Source organism: Tiliqua scincoides, chromosome 1, assembly GCF_035046505.1.
Source record: "Tiliqua scincoides isolate rTilSci1 chromosome 1, rTilSci1.hap2, whole genome shotgun sequence".
Lineage (NCBI taxonomy): Eukaryota > Metazoa > Chordata > Lepidosauria > Squamata > Scincidae > Tiliqua > Tiliqua scincoides.
Genome location: NC_089821.1, coordinates 196,446,434 through 196,462,913, shown reverse-complemented (window position 1 = coordinate 196,462,913; position 16,480 = coordinate 196,446,434). Strand labels below are relative to the sequence as shown.

The following is a 16,480-nucleotide window of genomic DNA, read 5'->3' as shown; positions in this document are numbered from 1 at the left end:
GGTAGGTTGGAAGTCCATAGGTCACTAGATTCAAGGCTAGAGCGAGACGTGCTCACTCTCGCCTTGCATGTGTACCAGGCCAGGCTTCTTCTACTACATTGAAAAGTAGTCAAGCAACAAGAGATCCCCAAGTTCTGTGCCCTTAGCTACTCACATGACATGAATATTTCTCAAAAGCCATATTTCTCAAATTGGATGTCACTTTAGTGGAAAAGTGCATGTAGCAATTAATGGAAAACCTCTTCTTACAATGTTTGTAAATCTTGCGGCAAAGGGTAGAGATCTTTAAAACCATGTCCCTTGACTTCTCCTTTGGATGTCCTTATGTTATAGAGGACATGGGCCATGTCACAAGTCATTACTTGCATTACCAAACATGCCTGGCCATGCTTAGACACACTTGCCACATGCATCAGTCCATTTAGAAATAATGCTAGGATTCCATCAGCGCGCACACCCCCTGAGCCATTGAACACTGGTATGCTAATGAACACATGAAGGGGCCAGGGCACCTAGAAAGTACATTTAAATATGAATGGTGGTGTGTAGAATGTTTATGCTGGTAAAGGCTTTCCTTATGCTTTTCCACAAGGCTTCCTTACGCAAGTCTGTATAAATTTTTATGTACAGTAAAGCTTGCTTAACTGGCACAGTGTTGACTAGCATATTCAGTTAAATGGCACCTTCGCTCACTTGAGGAACAAAGTGCTGGTTAACCAAGCTCCCCATTTGCTTCCCTGCTCCCTCCCTCATATACTGGACAGGGCTTACTCTTCTGTGCTATTGTGCCCTTCTTCCTTCTTCATGAGGGCCCTCTAGGAATGTACTTCTAAGCAGACCCCTTGTGAGGAAGGAAGTGGAAAGTCTTCTTTCCTAGAGCCCTTTGTAAGGAAGGAAGGAGGGCAGAGCAGCACGCAGAGGAAGCCCTGCCAGGTAAGAAAGGAGGGAGAGGGAGCCCTGTTGCAGGAGGGGCTTATAAAAGCTTTTGAAGTCCCAATCCTATCTAACTTTCTCGTAGTACTGATGTAGCCATATCAACGGGGAATGTGCTGCATCCTGAGGTGGAGCACACTCACAGAGGCCTTTTCAAGGTAAGGGAACTTCAGGTCTGCATTGTGGCTGCACTGGTGCTAGAAATTTGGGTAGGATTTGGCCCTTTAAGTCTTGTAAAAACATTGTTAACCGGAATATTGGAGTAACCATCACCCACCTATTCCACAAAAGTGCAGGTAAAACTAACCGGTCTCATGATGGTCTAATCCCAACTCATGTTCCCTTATGATTATGCTTAGGGGGGATTCTGACTTAGAGGCGTTTAGTCTTAATCCCACAGACAGTAGTTTCGCTCCATTGGTTCCTCAGGAAACAGTTTATTTTTAATAACTCTCAATTCCCTTTATGAATTATTTGTCCTGCAAGCAGATGATCTGAAATAACACATTTCTTTCTCTCTTGCTTTGAGTATTTTTGTCTATCCATAACTAGCATATCCCTGCTTCTATGCCATTTCTGCTTCTATGCCATTTATTTCTGCGGCCAATAATTCTGCAGCATCTGCACTGCTTTTTAATCGCATGTTAAGGAGAGCAAATTAAATTTAAAATGAGTATATTATCTCCTCTTTTTCGATGAAGTAGAGAAACGGTTCTCAAACTGGGTCTGGGACCCACCAATGGGTCATGACCCAATTTTTGTTGGATCACAGAACTGACAGGGTAGACTAGGCCGTGTGCATCAAGGGTTAAACAAGCTGCTACTGGTGGAAGCAATACTGCCCAATCACCATTATAGCTGCACCCTTTGGCATTTATAAATCAGGCAGCAGCCTCTATAAACGCTTGGGAACCACTGCAGAAGGGAGTATGTTAATATGTTTGGCTGCGTGGGAGAGGTTTGCATGCTGCTGAGAGTTTTTCAGCAACAAAAAACAAGCTGCAGTTTGAACTAAACGGAAAGTGCAACCTGTGATGTGTAGGTTCCTGTGTTGGTGGTGTTGCAGTCACAGGATGATCAGGTTGTGTAGGCAAGATTTAGCACTGATTACAGACATTGTCATTGTGTTTGAAGAGGAAATGATTCATCTAATGCAGGGGTGTCCAAACTTTTTGGCAGGAGGGTCACATCATCTCAGACACTGTGTTGGGGAAAAAGAATTAATTTACATTTCAAATTTGAATAAATTTGCATAAATGAATATATTAGAGTTGGAATTATATGAATGTATGAAGGTCTTGCAATAGCTCAAGTCCTATGAAAGCCCTTGCAAAGAGCAAGGCCAGCCTTTCCTTTGCTGCTGCATCAAACATGTGAAATAGCAAGCAGTGGAGGGAGCTTTGTCCCACAGCTCACATGAGAGGTAGAACAGTTGTCTCATGCTGAGAGCAGTTGCATTGGATCAGCGCGAGCTCCAGCAAGTCTCCAGAGGGCCACAGGCTCATTGGATACTGGTGGCTCCCTGTGGGCCAGATTGAGAGTCCCTGACGGCCAAAAGTGGCCCCCAGGCCAGGGTTTGAGCACCCCTGATCTAATGGTATAGTTGTAAATTTTAAAGTAAAGGTGCTTATCATAAACCTCCTATAGCTTCGCCCCACAAAGACTAAAGAACACTAAAAATCACCTTAAGTTCCTCATTAGAGTTTTTTGTCTCCAGACACTTTTTTACTTTGAAAATTACTATACAGGTATGCACCACTTAATGACAGGGATACGTTCTCCAATCCCCGTTGTTATGCAGTTAGGTCATTAAGTGAACACCCAGTCCAATCTATTGCCTTTGTTGTGTAAGCAGACACTCCCTTCCATACACTAGCTGGCTGCACAGGCTACAGGAGATAGATTGCCTCTTCTTCTCTGTTGTGTGAACAGACATTCTGCTGCAGCTATGGGAGACTCGATTGCCTCATTAAGAGCATCTTTCTTGTGCTTTGACCACTGTCATATATGCGGTCCATCATTAAGTGAACTGTTGTTAAGCGGCAGGCGCCTGTACTTAATAAAGAAGCTAATTTCATCTCAGACTCTTGAGTAGGTTGCAATAGCTTTAAAACAAATTTGTGGACAATGAAAAGGGGGATTTAAAAACTCCAAAAAACATGAAGAGTATTTTAGAGTGCTAGCCTAGTCTGTTTAGTCAGATATAAGAAATAGTTTCTTCAACAGGACTTATTTTCAGGAAAATTAGCACAGGAGTTCAGCCTTAATATAACATGGAGTACATACTGTCTCTCCCTTGAGAAATATGAAGCCCTGGGCATGAACCTGAGCCCCTGGATAAATTTCTCAGTTTGCCTCCTGCTGAGCCTGATGCTTCTTTCAAAAATGTTCCAAAGGCAGCATCTTAGCATGGCTATTGATTATGTCACCACTCTTGCTGTACGTATGTCCTGAACCTTCACCCACCCCCCATCCTCCCTCAATCTACACCCCTGGATTGATCAACTCACTCAATTTTCAGACAGCCTTGTAGGTATTTGCTTGACATCTTTTTGGGAATTGACTTGTCCTAGGTTGATTCACATTATGCATTTTCTTTTGCATTTTACTTCAAATTCTGGATTTAATTTGGTCATGAATTTTGGATTGATAAATTTTTTCCTAAGTTTACTTTGAGCTCTTTGTTTGTTTGTTTTGTTTTGTTTTCCCCAATTTTCTTTGTGGATCTGTCTTAAATGGCAAGGCGGATTACTGTTAAGTATTTTATTGTTGTTGTTGTTGTTGTTAACAGTATTTATATACTGCTTTTCAACAAAAAGCTTACAAAGCGGTTTACAGAGAAAATCAAACAAACTAATGGCCCCCTGCCCCCAAAGCGCTCACAATCTAAAAAGATGCAAAAGAACACCAGCAGACACCCACTAGACAAGAGACTGCTGGGGTGAGGTGGGCCAGTTACTCTCCCCTTGCTAAAAAGAGGAGCATCCTCTTTAAAAAGTGCCTCTTACCCAGTTAGCAGGGGTAAATAAACATGTTTACCGATACTTTATGACAGTTTAGGATGAGACATCTAAGTGCATACCTATAAAACAAGCTTAAACTATTTGGACAGCCCAATCCTATCCTGCGCTGGAACAGGCAGTCCAGCTGGCCTGTGCTTTATCCAGGGCAGGGCTGGGGCAGGCTGTGGTGCAACCTGGGGCAAGGGGAATCAATTCCCCTTATCCTGGGTAACATGGCAGCAGCCTGAATGGGGCTACTTGGATCTGTGCCAGCTAAAGAGGTGGTGCTGATCCAAGCAGCTCAGCACTGGGACAGACAGCCCTTGAGGGGGTTAGGAACCAGCCTATGTGCTGGATCCTGGCTCCAACTCCCCACCCGGGCCCAGCCTGTATACCACCCACCCTCCCCAGACATCCACATTGGCCAAGGTATGCCAGCACAAACTTACAAGGCACTGGCACACTGGAAACCATATTGGCCTCTGGAGGCCAACACATATCCATTTCTGTATAAAAACCATTATTTGGAAATAGAATCTAAGAATTTCAGAAAGCTGACCTTTGCTTTTCAAATGTGACTTTAGCTTGGGACAAAAAGATGAAAGGACTCCATTTGTAATTGCATGGATGGAGTTAAAAATATCCTTGGCGGTTAGAGAATTGTTAACATGACAGCTGCATTTATGCTACAGGACTACCCCAGAGCCTATAATCACACTAGAAGTTACTGTAGCTCTATATAGCTTTTCATTTTCTTAATCTTCAAAAGTGGGATAAATTTGCATCAGCCCTAAATGACTTTACCGGCAAATGTGGTGGATTAATTTTCAGCAAGGGGACCTCAAATTTTAATTTCATTTATTTGCATGTGCGTGTTTTTTAATGGCGCAAAAGAGATTTTGCGTGCCCTGGAATGTGTTGCTGGGATCAAATTCCCAAGAAACATTTAAATCGTGTTCCACTTAAGTTAAAAGTACTTATTAATGTTTAACCTAGAATACTTCACATGAATTTTTAAAAATACAGTTGTCCCTTGGTTTCTGCAGGGGATGGGTTCAAGGCCCCCCGCCCCCCCTGGATACTGAAATCCGTGGACGCCTGAGCCCAGCATCGCAATCACTTACCTGAAGATAATATCAGGCCCTATGGAGATTGCAGCCCACTCCATGGGCCTTCCCAGGTCTCAGAACAACTCCCGGTCGTGATTGGAAGTCCCTTCCGGACACATTGGGGAGCCGTACTAAGACGGGGAAGTCATCTGCAGTTGCTGGAATCTGTGGATACCAAGACCGCAGATGCCAAGGGCCTACTCTTTCAGTATTTATTAATAGAAATTAGGGGAAAATGTTCATTTGGAACTCTTTGAAAGGTGAATTTTCATACTGTGCACATACTGCAGTTGCTATTTTGGGTCTATTGGTTCAGTAACTTATAACCATCTTAATTTTCAATTACTTGTTTTCTTTCTCCTGTAGATGTTCCGAGGTCTCAGGCAATGTAGTCCTTGATTTAACAGACCTCATTTCATGAAACTTTAGCAATAGAATTCAGTGGCGTACCTGGAAGAGCAAGGGGGACAAGTGCCCCGGCAACATCGTGCCACCATCCACCCCCACCCCGCGATACCCCCCTGTGCCACCCAGGGCCTTTTGCCCAGAGGTATTTTGAGGGCCGGGGAAGCTGTGCGCTGCTGTCTTGACCCTCCGAAGGCCTTGTAAAGGCCTTGGAGGACCAAAAAAATCATTTCTGGTTTCATGGAAGAAGCAGGAAGTGACATTTCTAAGCTCTTAGAAGGCCTTCTGAGGACCATGGAAGCCTCTCCAGCCCTCAGAATGCCTTCTAAAGGCATTAAAAGTCACTTCCCGTTTCCTCCATAAAACCAGAAATTGATGTTTTTTTGGGGGGGGGGTCCCCCAAGGCCTTCACAAGGGCCTCCAGAAGGGAGACAGGGGGTGGCAGCCCACAGGGGGAGGGGCAGCCTGCGATCTGGTGTGGGGCGGTAGCTCGGCAGGGAGGTTGCAGTCTGCGATCTTGGCCCTGAGTGCTACCGGGGCCAGGATCACTAGTGATACAAGAGGTGATTCTGAGGTCCATTAAGCCCTACCTTACTGAGCTCTGTCATCAATGCCAAAGGAGTTCTGTAAGATTGTTAGGGGTCAGAGAATGCTGGAGGCAGATTTCCTCCCTTCCATAGCTGGTACTGAAGCTGCCACTCTCCATTTTGCCCTCAAGCTGGCTAGGAATGGAGATATTTTTCAATACCTGAAGATGCTCAGAGTTCCTCAGGAAGTGAATTATGCTTCTGGAATAACTCTCCATCCCTATTTGCAGGAATGCAAAAATATCTTAGTTTCTTGAGTTCCTACTTGAGGGCAACATGGAAAATGGGGCTCCAGTACTTGTCCTGGAATGCAGTACACATCCCAATCTTATTCATCTCACCCCCCAATCACTGGTGCAACAGACTCAAAATGGCTACTGTTGCACCCTGTGTGGGGGCAGTTGTGCAGGTGTCCTTTGTGTAAGGCAGCGGTTTTCAAACTCATGGAGAGTTCAGACCTCTGTAAGTTCATACGGGGGCAGAGGGAAGACAGGATCACGTCACTCAGGTGGGCTGCAGGGACTGGGATGCACTCACCAGTCCCTGCAGCAGCTGTCCTGGGGTGTGGGGAGTCCTGCATGAGCATCTGCAGGGCTCCCCAGACTGCATAAAGTGAAAGTGGAGCAATCGCGCTCCACTTCCAAAAAGTCAGAAATGGAGCACAGTCGCTCCACTTCACTTCTAACAAGCTGGGGAGCCCTGCAGGCACTTGCGCAGGGCTCCCTGCACCCCAAGGAGGCTGCTGCAGAGACTGGTGAGTGCATCCCAGTCCCTGCAGCCCTGTGAGCGATTGCATCCCTGCCTCCTCGCTGCCCCTGCCCCTTAAAGGGAAAGAGGCCAGGGCCTTCAGGCTGGGGTGCCGCGATGCCGCAGTTTGAAAACCACTGGTATAAGGGAACAATCATTCTCTTACTCATTGTAAGCCTTTGCAGCATGGGGGCATCTAGTAAGACCTGCACTAGCAAAATTACTGATGCAGGACTGCATTGCCCTGGATGTGCCCTGGGATTGGAATTCAGCAGCTGCCACTGCTCCCTGGACCAAATCTGCTCATCCTCCACCACTTTGTTGCTCTGCCCCTTCCCATCTCTTTCTGTCCCCCCTTCACTTCACCCAGCCTCCATTAGTGGCTTATTCTGGCTGCTCCAGGGCTGCTGGAGCACCTTTTACAAGTAGCAATGACTGTGTTTCTATAGTCGGTGCCAGAGGAAAGCATATTCCACTGCCACCAAACCCCATTAGGATTGGGCTGTAAGTCAGTCTCCCCAATTGTGACCTACTTTGGGAAGCTCCATTGGTACTGCTGCTCGTCGCTTCACTAGGATAATCCTAAAGTGCCCTGGTGGGAAGCAGAATGGCAATACTGATGGAACTTCTTAAGGTAGAACTAATAGGTGGGTGGTTATGCAGATTGGAAAGAGAGTGCAGATCTTTCCGCATTAAGAGACACCCCTCCCCCCATTAGTCTGTTAAATTGAGGGTTCACTGTATGCTAAGTGAATAATGTGGACTGGTAGGTTTTTCTTCTGTTTATAAATATTGCACAACAATGAAAACCAATAGAAGCATTTTCCCCAGTAGTAACAGTGCATCCAGGAAGCCCTGATCAGATTCAGAATAGCGATGGGAGCCAAGTTCTAAAGTCCCTACTCCTTGCTGCAGTTTTGCTGTGTTCCCCCCTCCCTACTCACTATTCATAACAGAATGGGGGGAAAACCAACCATGGACCACATTACACATTTAGGGCAATGTATAATTTAACCCTAAGAAACCAGTTATCATTCTTATCTTTGGAAGGACATAGAAAACATTTTTCTAGAAATGTATCTAAGTACAAACACCTGTTTTTTAAAATTTATTTCATTTTTGTGCACTCTAGTAAGCTAGAGGCAACAGAGGTTAGAGGATTAGTGTAGTAAGCAAATGGCTATTATTCAATAGCCTTTTAAGTTAGAGTAGGGCTAACCAAACAAAATACAGATTGTTTTGCTTTCACACACTTCTTGTATGTCCCCATCGTGACCTTGCAGTATGCTAGAACCTGGATTTTTGTCTTGGGACCAAGTCAGAAAATCCATATTACAACTATTCATCCTCCTTTTCCTAAATCTCCTATTTCCTTTTGTAGGGGAGCATATATGGAGATGTGAAAGGATGGTGGATATCTGTGTGCTGCTCCCCTTCAGGGCAGTAGGGTAAGCAGAAATACATCTACCCTACCACTCCAGATTCTCTTCTGACATCCATTTACATTGGGAGATAGGGATACTAAAACTGCAGATACAGGAGAACTCTATCTCTGTGGAGCTGCTGCACCCATTAACTTCATTTAGGTTCTTGCCGCTGGCACCAAGAGAAAATGTTTCTTCTTTTTACTGAATGCTATCAGCATGCAAGCTTATAGCAGGACGTGCAGGCAGGCAGCCTGAACACTTGAACAGACTAATCAAACAGGAAGCAGGAAATTAACTCCTTCCTGTTAATGTTTGATTAGTCCGTTCAAGCATTCAGGCTGCCTGCCTATACATCTTGCTCACTGCTGTTGGGAGGGGGGGGGGGAAGAGAACACTTAAGTTTCTTCAGGCCCTGGCTGCTGGTGTGAAGCGGCCCTCCTCCTTGCCTCCAGAGCCAGTCATAAATGCAAAAGCAAAAGCTGACTCTGAAGGCGAGGAGGAGGGGCTGCTTTACACCAGTGGCCAGGGCCTAAAGCAACCTAGTGTTTTGCCTCCCTCCAGGAACACCAGTGATCCTATTATAAGCTTGCATGCTTATAGCATTCAGTAAAAGGAAGAAACTGTCTCCTGGTGCCAGCGGTAAGAAACTAAATGAGGTTCATGGGCACCGAGGGGGTGCGGAGAACCAGGGAGAACTGCATCTGCGGACACAGGGGGATGCTTGTATATGAATATCATCCAGTGCAATATTGGGCTGTATTGTAAGGTAATCAAATACTACGTAGATTTCATTTCAAACCTTGTTAAAGTATTCACAATTGCATTAAAAATAGTAAGTCTGAAAAATAGCAAGTCTGTAAGGCTTTCTCTGGCTAGGCTTGTTAGGCATCCCAAGCTGACTCCTTGACTGATTAATATTTTTTTTGCTTTGTAGCTTCCCCATTTTGAGCTTTTTCTAACTACATACTGATATAACTTGAAAGAAGTATGAAGTATTAAGCTAGTGTGTTGGAGTGTCTTTGTGGAAGAAATTGCGGTGCAGTATAGGTGGGTACTTCCCAGAAGGAAGGTCAGCCCCTCCTACCCTGAAGTTATGTTTCACCTCAGTTGACGGGAAAAACACTAGGGGGAAGGGGAAAAAGCCTGTTGATTGGAACTGTTTTCACTGTATTGAAATGGAAAGCTTCTCACTCTGTCATAAGTAGTACACAGCAACCGAATTAACACCAGCTAACGGTTTCCATCCCATCACTTACTTAGGGCGTTTTAATCAGTCCTCACAACTGAAGTTGGAGCAAACCATCCCGGTAGCCTTTTCAGTTTAATACAGAAGGATCACTAGCTTACTATTAGCATATCCCATTTTTTAACTATTTGTAAACATTGTAATGCTTGGTTAAAAAATACCATATGAATGATCTCACAAAGGCTGGTATGAAAATGAGCAACACTTGGTTGTAACTGTATATAAATATGCAGTACAGATATAACTTAATTATCCACAGATTTTTTACCTGCAGTTTTATCTCAACCCAATGAGAACGGCCCTTTAAATTAAAGGAAAAAGGTTATTTAACAATAGCCTTGTTAATGCAAGAGGACAGCCGTCTGACAATCCATCAATTATTCTCTCTCCAGGCACTTAGAACAGCTTCACTCCAAGGCAAGTGACCCCTCCCTTCCCTGAGCATGTGAAAGAAAGATAATCACTTTGCATTGGTGAAAAGAGTGGTCCCTGGCTCGGAGTGAAGCCTTTCTAAGCGCCTAGAGAGAGACTGATTGATGGATTGTCTGCTTAATGATTCTATCTTGCCTCACAAAGGTCAGCAAGGCTGTTTTTAAATCACCTAGCAAAGGGACATTGTTTCTTAAATGGATTTGCTTTAATGCAATTTTTGCCATCCACATGAGTTCTGGGAACGGAACCCTCACGAATAACGAGACTCAACCTGTATATACAATTGCAAGAAACAACCAATTGACCGATGCAGTGATTGCAATATATTGATAAGAGTGTGGATATTATATCATTCCACAAACAGCTCTGTCACATTATATTAACCATTGTGTTCCTTTCAAGTACATATGTTCCTTAAAGAATCATATTTGTGCTCTAGGAAGCTGCTAGAATTTTCTGTAATTATGATGTTAAAAAATTCTCAGACACATGCAGTACTTTCCAATCATCAGTATGCAAAACCTGAAACACAAGCACAAGATATGGAAAGGAAGTTCTGAGAAGATGCTGTCAAATTCCTCCACTTTCAAAGCAGCTTGGAAGTTTTAGTGTGTCTATATCTGCTGGGATGATCTTCAGCATACCACTTCATCGAATGTCTACACAGGAAAGAGATAGCCAAAAGAAATGTCTGACATCTTTTGGGCAAAAAAGTATTATGTATATTGTTTTAATAAATAAAAAAGTGTAATTAGAATTGTGTTATGGATTATGCTTGAAGTGTAGATGCTAAGAAACTGAGCTGTGTATTGGGACTTTCCTAGTTCAAACCTCATGTCTTTCACAAATTCACAAGGTAACCTTAGGTAGCCCACTTCCTCTCCACAGCTGCAGTATCAGGATTACAGGGCTGATTTAAGATAATACATGTGACTCACTTTGCATAGTCAAAAGCACAATGCAAATACGAAGCATTACTATTGATTTGATATTTTTTGTATGTGAATCTATTGTTTCATATAATTTGAAGGTGTGTCGAAAAGAAAAGGAAGGCTGAGGCAAGCTAGCATCTGAGAAGAGTACTTGCCTATTCTTAACACAGAAATTTCTCTCCAGCATGTCCTTTGCTTCCCTCCATAGTGAATGCAGTAAGATTGGCTCCACCCTTTTGAGACGCGGAGGCAGTGGTGGGATTCAGCTGGTTTGCACCGGTTCTGTAGAACTGTTTGCTAATATAGGAAGCAGTTCTGCGAACCGTTTGCTAATGAGCGGCAGGTTGGGCTGTGGGACTGCTGCCTGCTCGGTCCTTGCAAGCGTGCTCGGAGGAGGGCTGGAGCAGCAGCTGCTCGCGGATTGGCGGCCAATCCAAGCCCTGCTGCACGAATCACCTGCGCAGCCTCGTCCCTTCCCCCTCCAGCCGCCTTTGCGCCCAGGAAACAGGCTGCGGCATTGTCCTGGCCCCAGACCACCTGGGGGGTCCATGATCCGCAGGGGAGCCTTTTGTTCTGGGCTCTCCCCCGGCTGCCCTGCGGGGAATGAATGGACCAGAAGCAGCAGCAGGCGGGGGCATCCTGACATCTCCCCTTTCAGGCTGCAATCCATGCCACACTTTCCTGGGAGTAAGCTCCATGAACTAGAGTGGCACTTACTTCTGAGTAGGCAGACAAGCAGGGGATCAGGCTCTCAGTGGGTGCGTGGAGTTCCACTGTCAATAAATAAATTTATTTAAAAAGTTGGATAGGATTGGGCCCTTAGGTCAAAAAATCTGATGTGCCTTGACAATTCTAGTGCTTTGTCAGATGTAAAAGGTAGGAAATCACTGTTTTATCAGCTAAGCACTTGCCTCCTTGAAAGAGGAACCTTCAAGCTCAGGAACGTGTTTCTAACCGCCCTGCAATACTGAGACACTGAGTGGAACGAAGCTGCGTTGCACGCGAAACGGGAATGGAACATCCCAAGAGTAGTTCAGGGCACGGAACTGTGGTGCGCTCAGCTGCGTTGGTGGACAGCTTCGGTCTGTCTGAGCAGCAGCAGCAGCAGGAGAAGGAGGCACGAAAGCCTCCGAGATGGACGCAGCAGTGAGGGAATTGGCTGGCTACTCACCCCATGGTTGGTGATGTGAGGCTGGCTAGAGAAAGCACTGCCCTCTCCCAGGCTGCAGTCCTGGCCACACTTTCCTGGGAGGAAGTCCCATTGACTCTGGTGGGACTTACTTCTGAGTAGGCAGGCAGAGGATGGGGCTCTGAATCCTTCATCGTGGCAGGTGGCCCCTAAACCATGCCAGATGTTTGTGGGATGCTGCCCCATAATTAGTTTGCTGCACCCCTCCGTATAGTTTTGCTTGACTGCTCCAGTAGGGTGGATAGCTTGGATGGTCTTACTCCCTGGACTGTAACTTAAGAGGGATGGGATGGGGTGGGAGATTGTGGAGAGGGTGTGTGATGTGTATTTTGCAGCATGCTGTGCCAGTGATTTTCAGTCTTTTTCATCTCATGGCACACTGCAAGACTCTAAAATTGTCAAGGCACACCATTAGTTTTTTTTTAATTGACAAGGCACACCGTACTGCTGGTGGGGGCTCACATTCCCTACTGGCCCTACTAATAAATGATCACCCCCCAAATTCCCACAGCACACCTGTAGACCATTCACAGCACACCAGTGTGCCATGGCATATTGGTTGAAAATTGCTGTGGTATACCAAGTTGAACTTCTGCTGCAAGCCTCCATCTCATCAATGAGACGATGAGTGCTAAGTCCATAAGGGCAGGTTTTACTTGCAGCCCTAGTTCGGATCTGTCACTTATGAAGTAGTACTAGTAATACTATTTCTTAACCTCAAATAACATAGAAATAGTCCATAATAAGTAAAAGCAGAACCATGCCTGCAGGATAATGTAAACAGACACCTGAAGCAAAGGAACTTGTGGCAAGTGGCTGTATATGTTATGCCAACTTTATGATTTTTTATTTCTATTTCTGGACACATACCTCTTAACAACCAATTACTAGTGGTGTTGATTTTCTTCTTATATATCAATATACATGTTCATGACTGGTGCTCTAATTATAACTGGTAGCAGGCCAGTAATGAAAATTTTAGGGCGCATCCTAACCCACTTTCCAGCACTGACATAAGAGCAATGCAGCTCCAAGGTGAGGAAATAAACATTCCCTTACCTTGAGGATGCCTCTGTGACTGCCACCCTACTGTGGGATACAGCACATGTCCCATTAGAAAGTTGGTTAGAATTTGGGCCTTACCCTTCTGTGCTTGATGAAATTACTGATATATAGTTCTGGGAAACTGGACTGTATATACATTTCACCTGGCACAGACGAGTAAGATTATCATCTATAACATACCACCAGTTACAATAGAACAATGGTCATGAATATTGTTCTCTACCAACTTCCATCTCTGCAAGTTTGTTGTTGTTTAAAAATGAATGTGGAAGGGCATTATTTTGCCTTTTTGCTGCAAGTTTAAAAAAACCAAGGCAAGCACTGCCTTCTGCACATGTTCAGAAGCATGGTTGACAGCACACCCCCTTTTACGATCATCAACTGTCACTTATACTGCACCTATCACTATATCTGATGCAGTACCGTAACTCAAAAAAACTTTGTGGAAAACATTTTTTAAAATTCCCAGAACTATTCAATTCCTGAAAGTGTTCAAAGAGCTAAAAATATTGTCAAAACAATTGCTGTAAGTTCAGCATAAGTGGAAAGGGGTTTTTCAAAGAACATAAGAACATAAGAACAGCCCCACTGGATCAGGCCATAGGCCCATCTAGTCCAGCTTCCTGTATCTCACAGCGGCCCTCCAAATGCCCCAGGGAGCACACCAGATAACAAGAGACGTCATCCTGGTGCTCTCCCCTACATCTGGCATTCTGACTTAACCCATTCCTAAAATCAGGAGGTTGCGCATACACATCATGGCTTGTACCCCATAATGGATTTTTCCTCCAGAAACTCGTCCAATCCCCTTTTAAAGGCGTCTAGGCTAGACGCCAGCACCACATCCTGTGGCAAGGAGTTCCACAGACCGACCACGCGCTGAGTAAAGAAATATTTTCTTTTGTCTGTCCTAACCCGCCCAACACTCAATTTTAGTGGATGTCCCCTGGTTCTGGTATTATGTGAGAGTGTAAAGAGCATCTCCCTATCCACTCTGTCCATCCCCTGCATAATTTTGTATGTCTCAATCATGTCCCCCCTCAAGCGTCTCTTTTCTAGGCTGAAGAGGCCCAAACGCCGTAGCCTTTCCTCATAAGGAAGGTGCCCCAGCCCCGTAATCAACTTAGTCGCTCTCTTTTGCACCTTTTCCATTTCCACTATGTCTTTTTTGAGATGCGGCGACCAGAACTGGACACAATACTCCAGGTGTGGCCTTACCATAGATTTGTACAACGGCATTATAATACTAACCGTTTTGTTCTCAATACCTTTCCTAATGATCCCAAGCATAGAATTGGCCTTCTTCACTGCCACCGCACATTGGGTCGACACTTTCATCGACCTGTCCACCACCACCCCAAGATCTCTCTCCTGATCTGTCACAGACAGCTCAGAACCCATCAGCCTATATCTAAAGTTTTGATTTTTTGCCCCAATGTGCATGACTTTACACTTACTGACATTGAAGCGCATCTGCCATTTTGCTGCCCATTCTGCCAGTCTGGAGAGATCCTTCTGGAGCTCCTCACAATCACTTCTGGTCTTTACCACTCGGAAAAGTTTGGTGTCGTCTGCAAACTTAGCCACTTCACTGCTCAACCCTGTCTCCAGGTCATTTATGAAGAGGTTGAAAAGCACCGGTCCCAGGACAGATCCTTGGGGCACACCGCTTTTCACCTCTCTCCATTGTGAAAATTGCCCATTGACACCCACTCTCTGCTTCCTGGCCTCCAACCAGTTCTCAATCCAGGAGAGGACCTGTCCTCAAATTCCCTGACTGTGGAGTTTTCTCAGTAGCCTTTGGTGAGGGACCATGTCAAACGCCTTCTGAAAGTCCAGATATATAATGTCCACGGGTTCTCCCGCATCCACATGCCTGTTGACCTTTTCAAAGAATTCTATAAGGTTTGTGAGGCAAGACTTACCCTTACAGAAGCTATGCTGACTCTCCCTCAGCAAGGCCTGTTCGTCTATGTGTTTTGAGATCCTATCTTTGATGAGGCATTCCACCATCTTACCCGGTATGGATGTTAGGCTGACCGGCCTATAGTTTCCCGGGTCCCCCCTCTTTCCCTTTTTAAAAATAGGCGTGACATTTGCTATCCTCCAGTCTTCTGGCACCATGGCCGTTTTGAGGGACAAGTTGCATACCTTAGTCAAGAGATCTGCAACTTCATTCTTCAATTCCTTAATAACCCTTGGGTGTATGCCATCAGGGCCCGGTGACTTATTGATCTTTAATTTATCAATGAGGTCTGAAACATCTTCTCTTTTAACCTCTATCTGACTTAACTCCTCGGTCAGGAGGGGCCGTTCGGGCAGCGGTATCTGCCCAAGGTCTTCTGCCGTGAAGACAGATGCAAAGAACTCATTTAATTTCTCTGCCATCTCTAAGTCTCCTTTTATCTCCCCTTTCCCTCCCTCACCATCCAGAGGGCCAACCGCTTCTCTGGCGGGTTTCCTGCTTCTAACATATTTGAAGAAGCTTTTATTATTCCCCTTAATGTTGCTGGCCATGCGTTCCTCATAGTCTCGCTTGGCCTCCCATATCACCTTCTTACATTTCTTTTGCCACAGTTTATGTTCCTTTTTATTTTCTTCATTAGGGCAAGACTTCCATTTACGGAAGGAAGCTTCCTTGCCCTTCACAGCCTCTCTAACTTGGCTGGTTAGCCATGCGGGCACTCTCCTGGATTTAGTGGAACCCTTCTTTCTTTGCAGTATACACCTCTGCTGGGCCTCTATTACTGTTGTTTTAGATGAACATTATATGTTCAGAGAAGAGAAGTCGCCTGTTTCTAATATATCAAACATAATGATTATCAGTCTAATCGGCCTACCACTAAAGGAATGGAATCCTACTCCATTGGCTAGGATGGTTAAGGATAAATCACACATCCAATGATGCTCGTATAAAAGCAAAGAAAATTGCAAGTGAGGATGCCAATCAAACAGCAATATGGAAATATCTTCAATAACAGTTTGTCAGGTATTTAATATTTTTTCATTACTATTTTAAAACTCTTAAAACATAATCTAGTTTTGTGTACCTCTTTTATTGTTCTTATTTGAGTATTTAATGCATGAATTATTAAACTACCTTTCGGTATATCTTTTGGTATACTTAAAATGGTCATTAGGACATAGAACCTGTTGTTAATTTATTTGAATCCCGTTACTGCACGGAGGTGCAATAGCCCAGTGCCCCAGCCAGAAGTTGGGGTGGTGATGAGTCTTTGGAAGACTTGTGTGATGACAGGATACAGTGCCTCTGGCCCCAGCTCGAGGAGCGCAACCAGAAGGGCTTGTTGCTCTGACACATTACTCCAGTGAGGGGCAAAAGCAGGGCTGAAAAAAACTTCTGTTGCCCAAGTAAGGGAAATATCTTTTTAATACCCACTCCCAA

At 44.7% G+C, this 16,480-nt stretch overlaps 1 protein-coding gene across 5 annotated transcripts in view; it reads left to right on the top strand.

The window, feature by feature from the left end:
* The window catches only part of FYN (FYN proto-oncogene, Src family tyrosine kinase), a 161,617-nt gene that overhangs the window by 44,432 nt on the left and 100,705 nt on the right, over window positions 1-16,480 (top strand). The window contains exon 1 of one of the 5 annotated variants that reach the window (XM_066613462.1): window positions 8,191-8,231. The exons of the other annotated variants lie outside the window; for them this stretch is intronic. The gene's annotated coding sequence lies outside the window, so the exon portion shown is untranslated. Of the gene's footprint in view, window positions 1-8,190; window positions 8,232-16,480 lie in introns of those variants that run through there. 5 annotated transcript variants of the gene reach the window in all.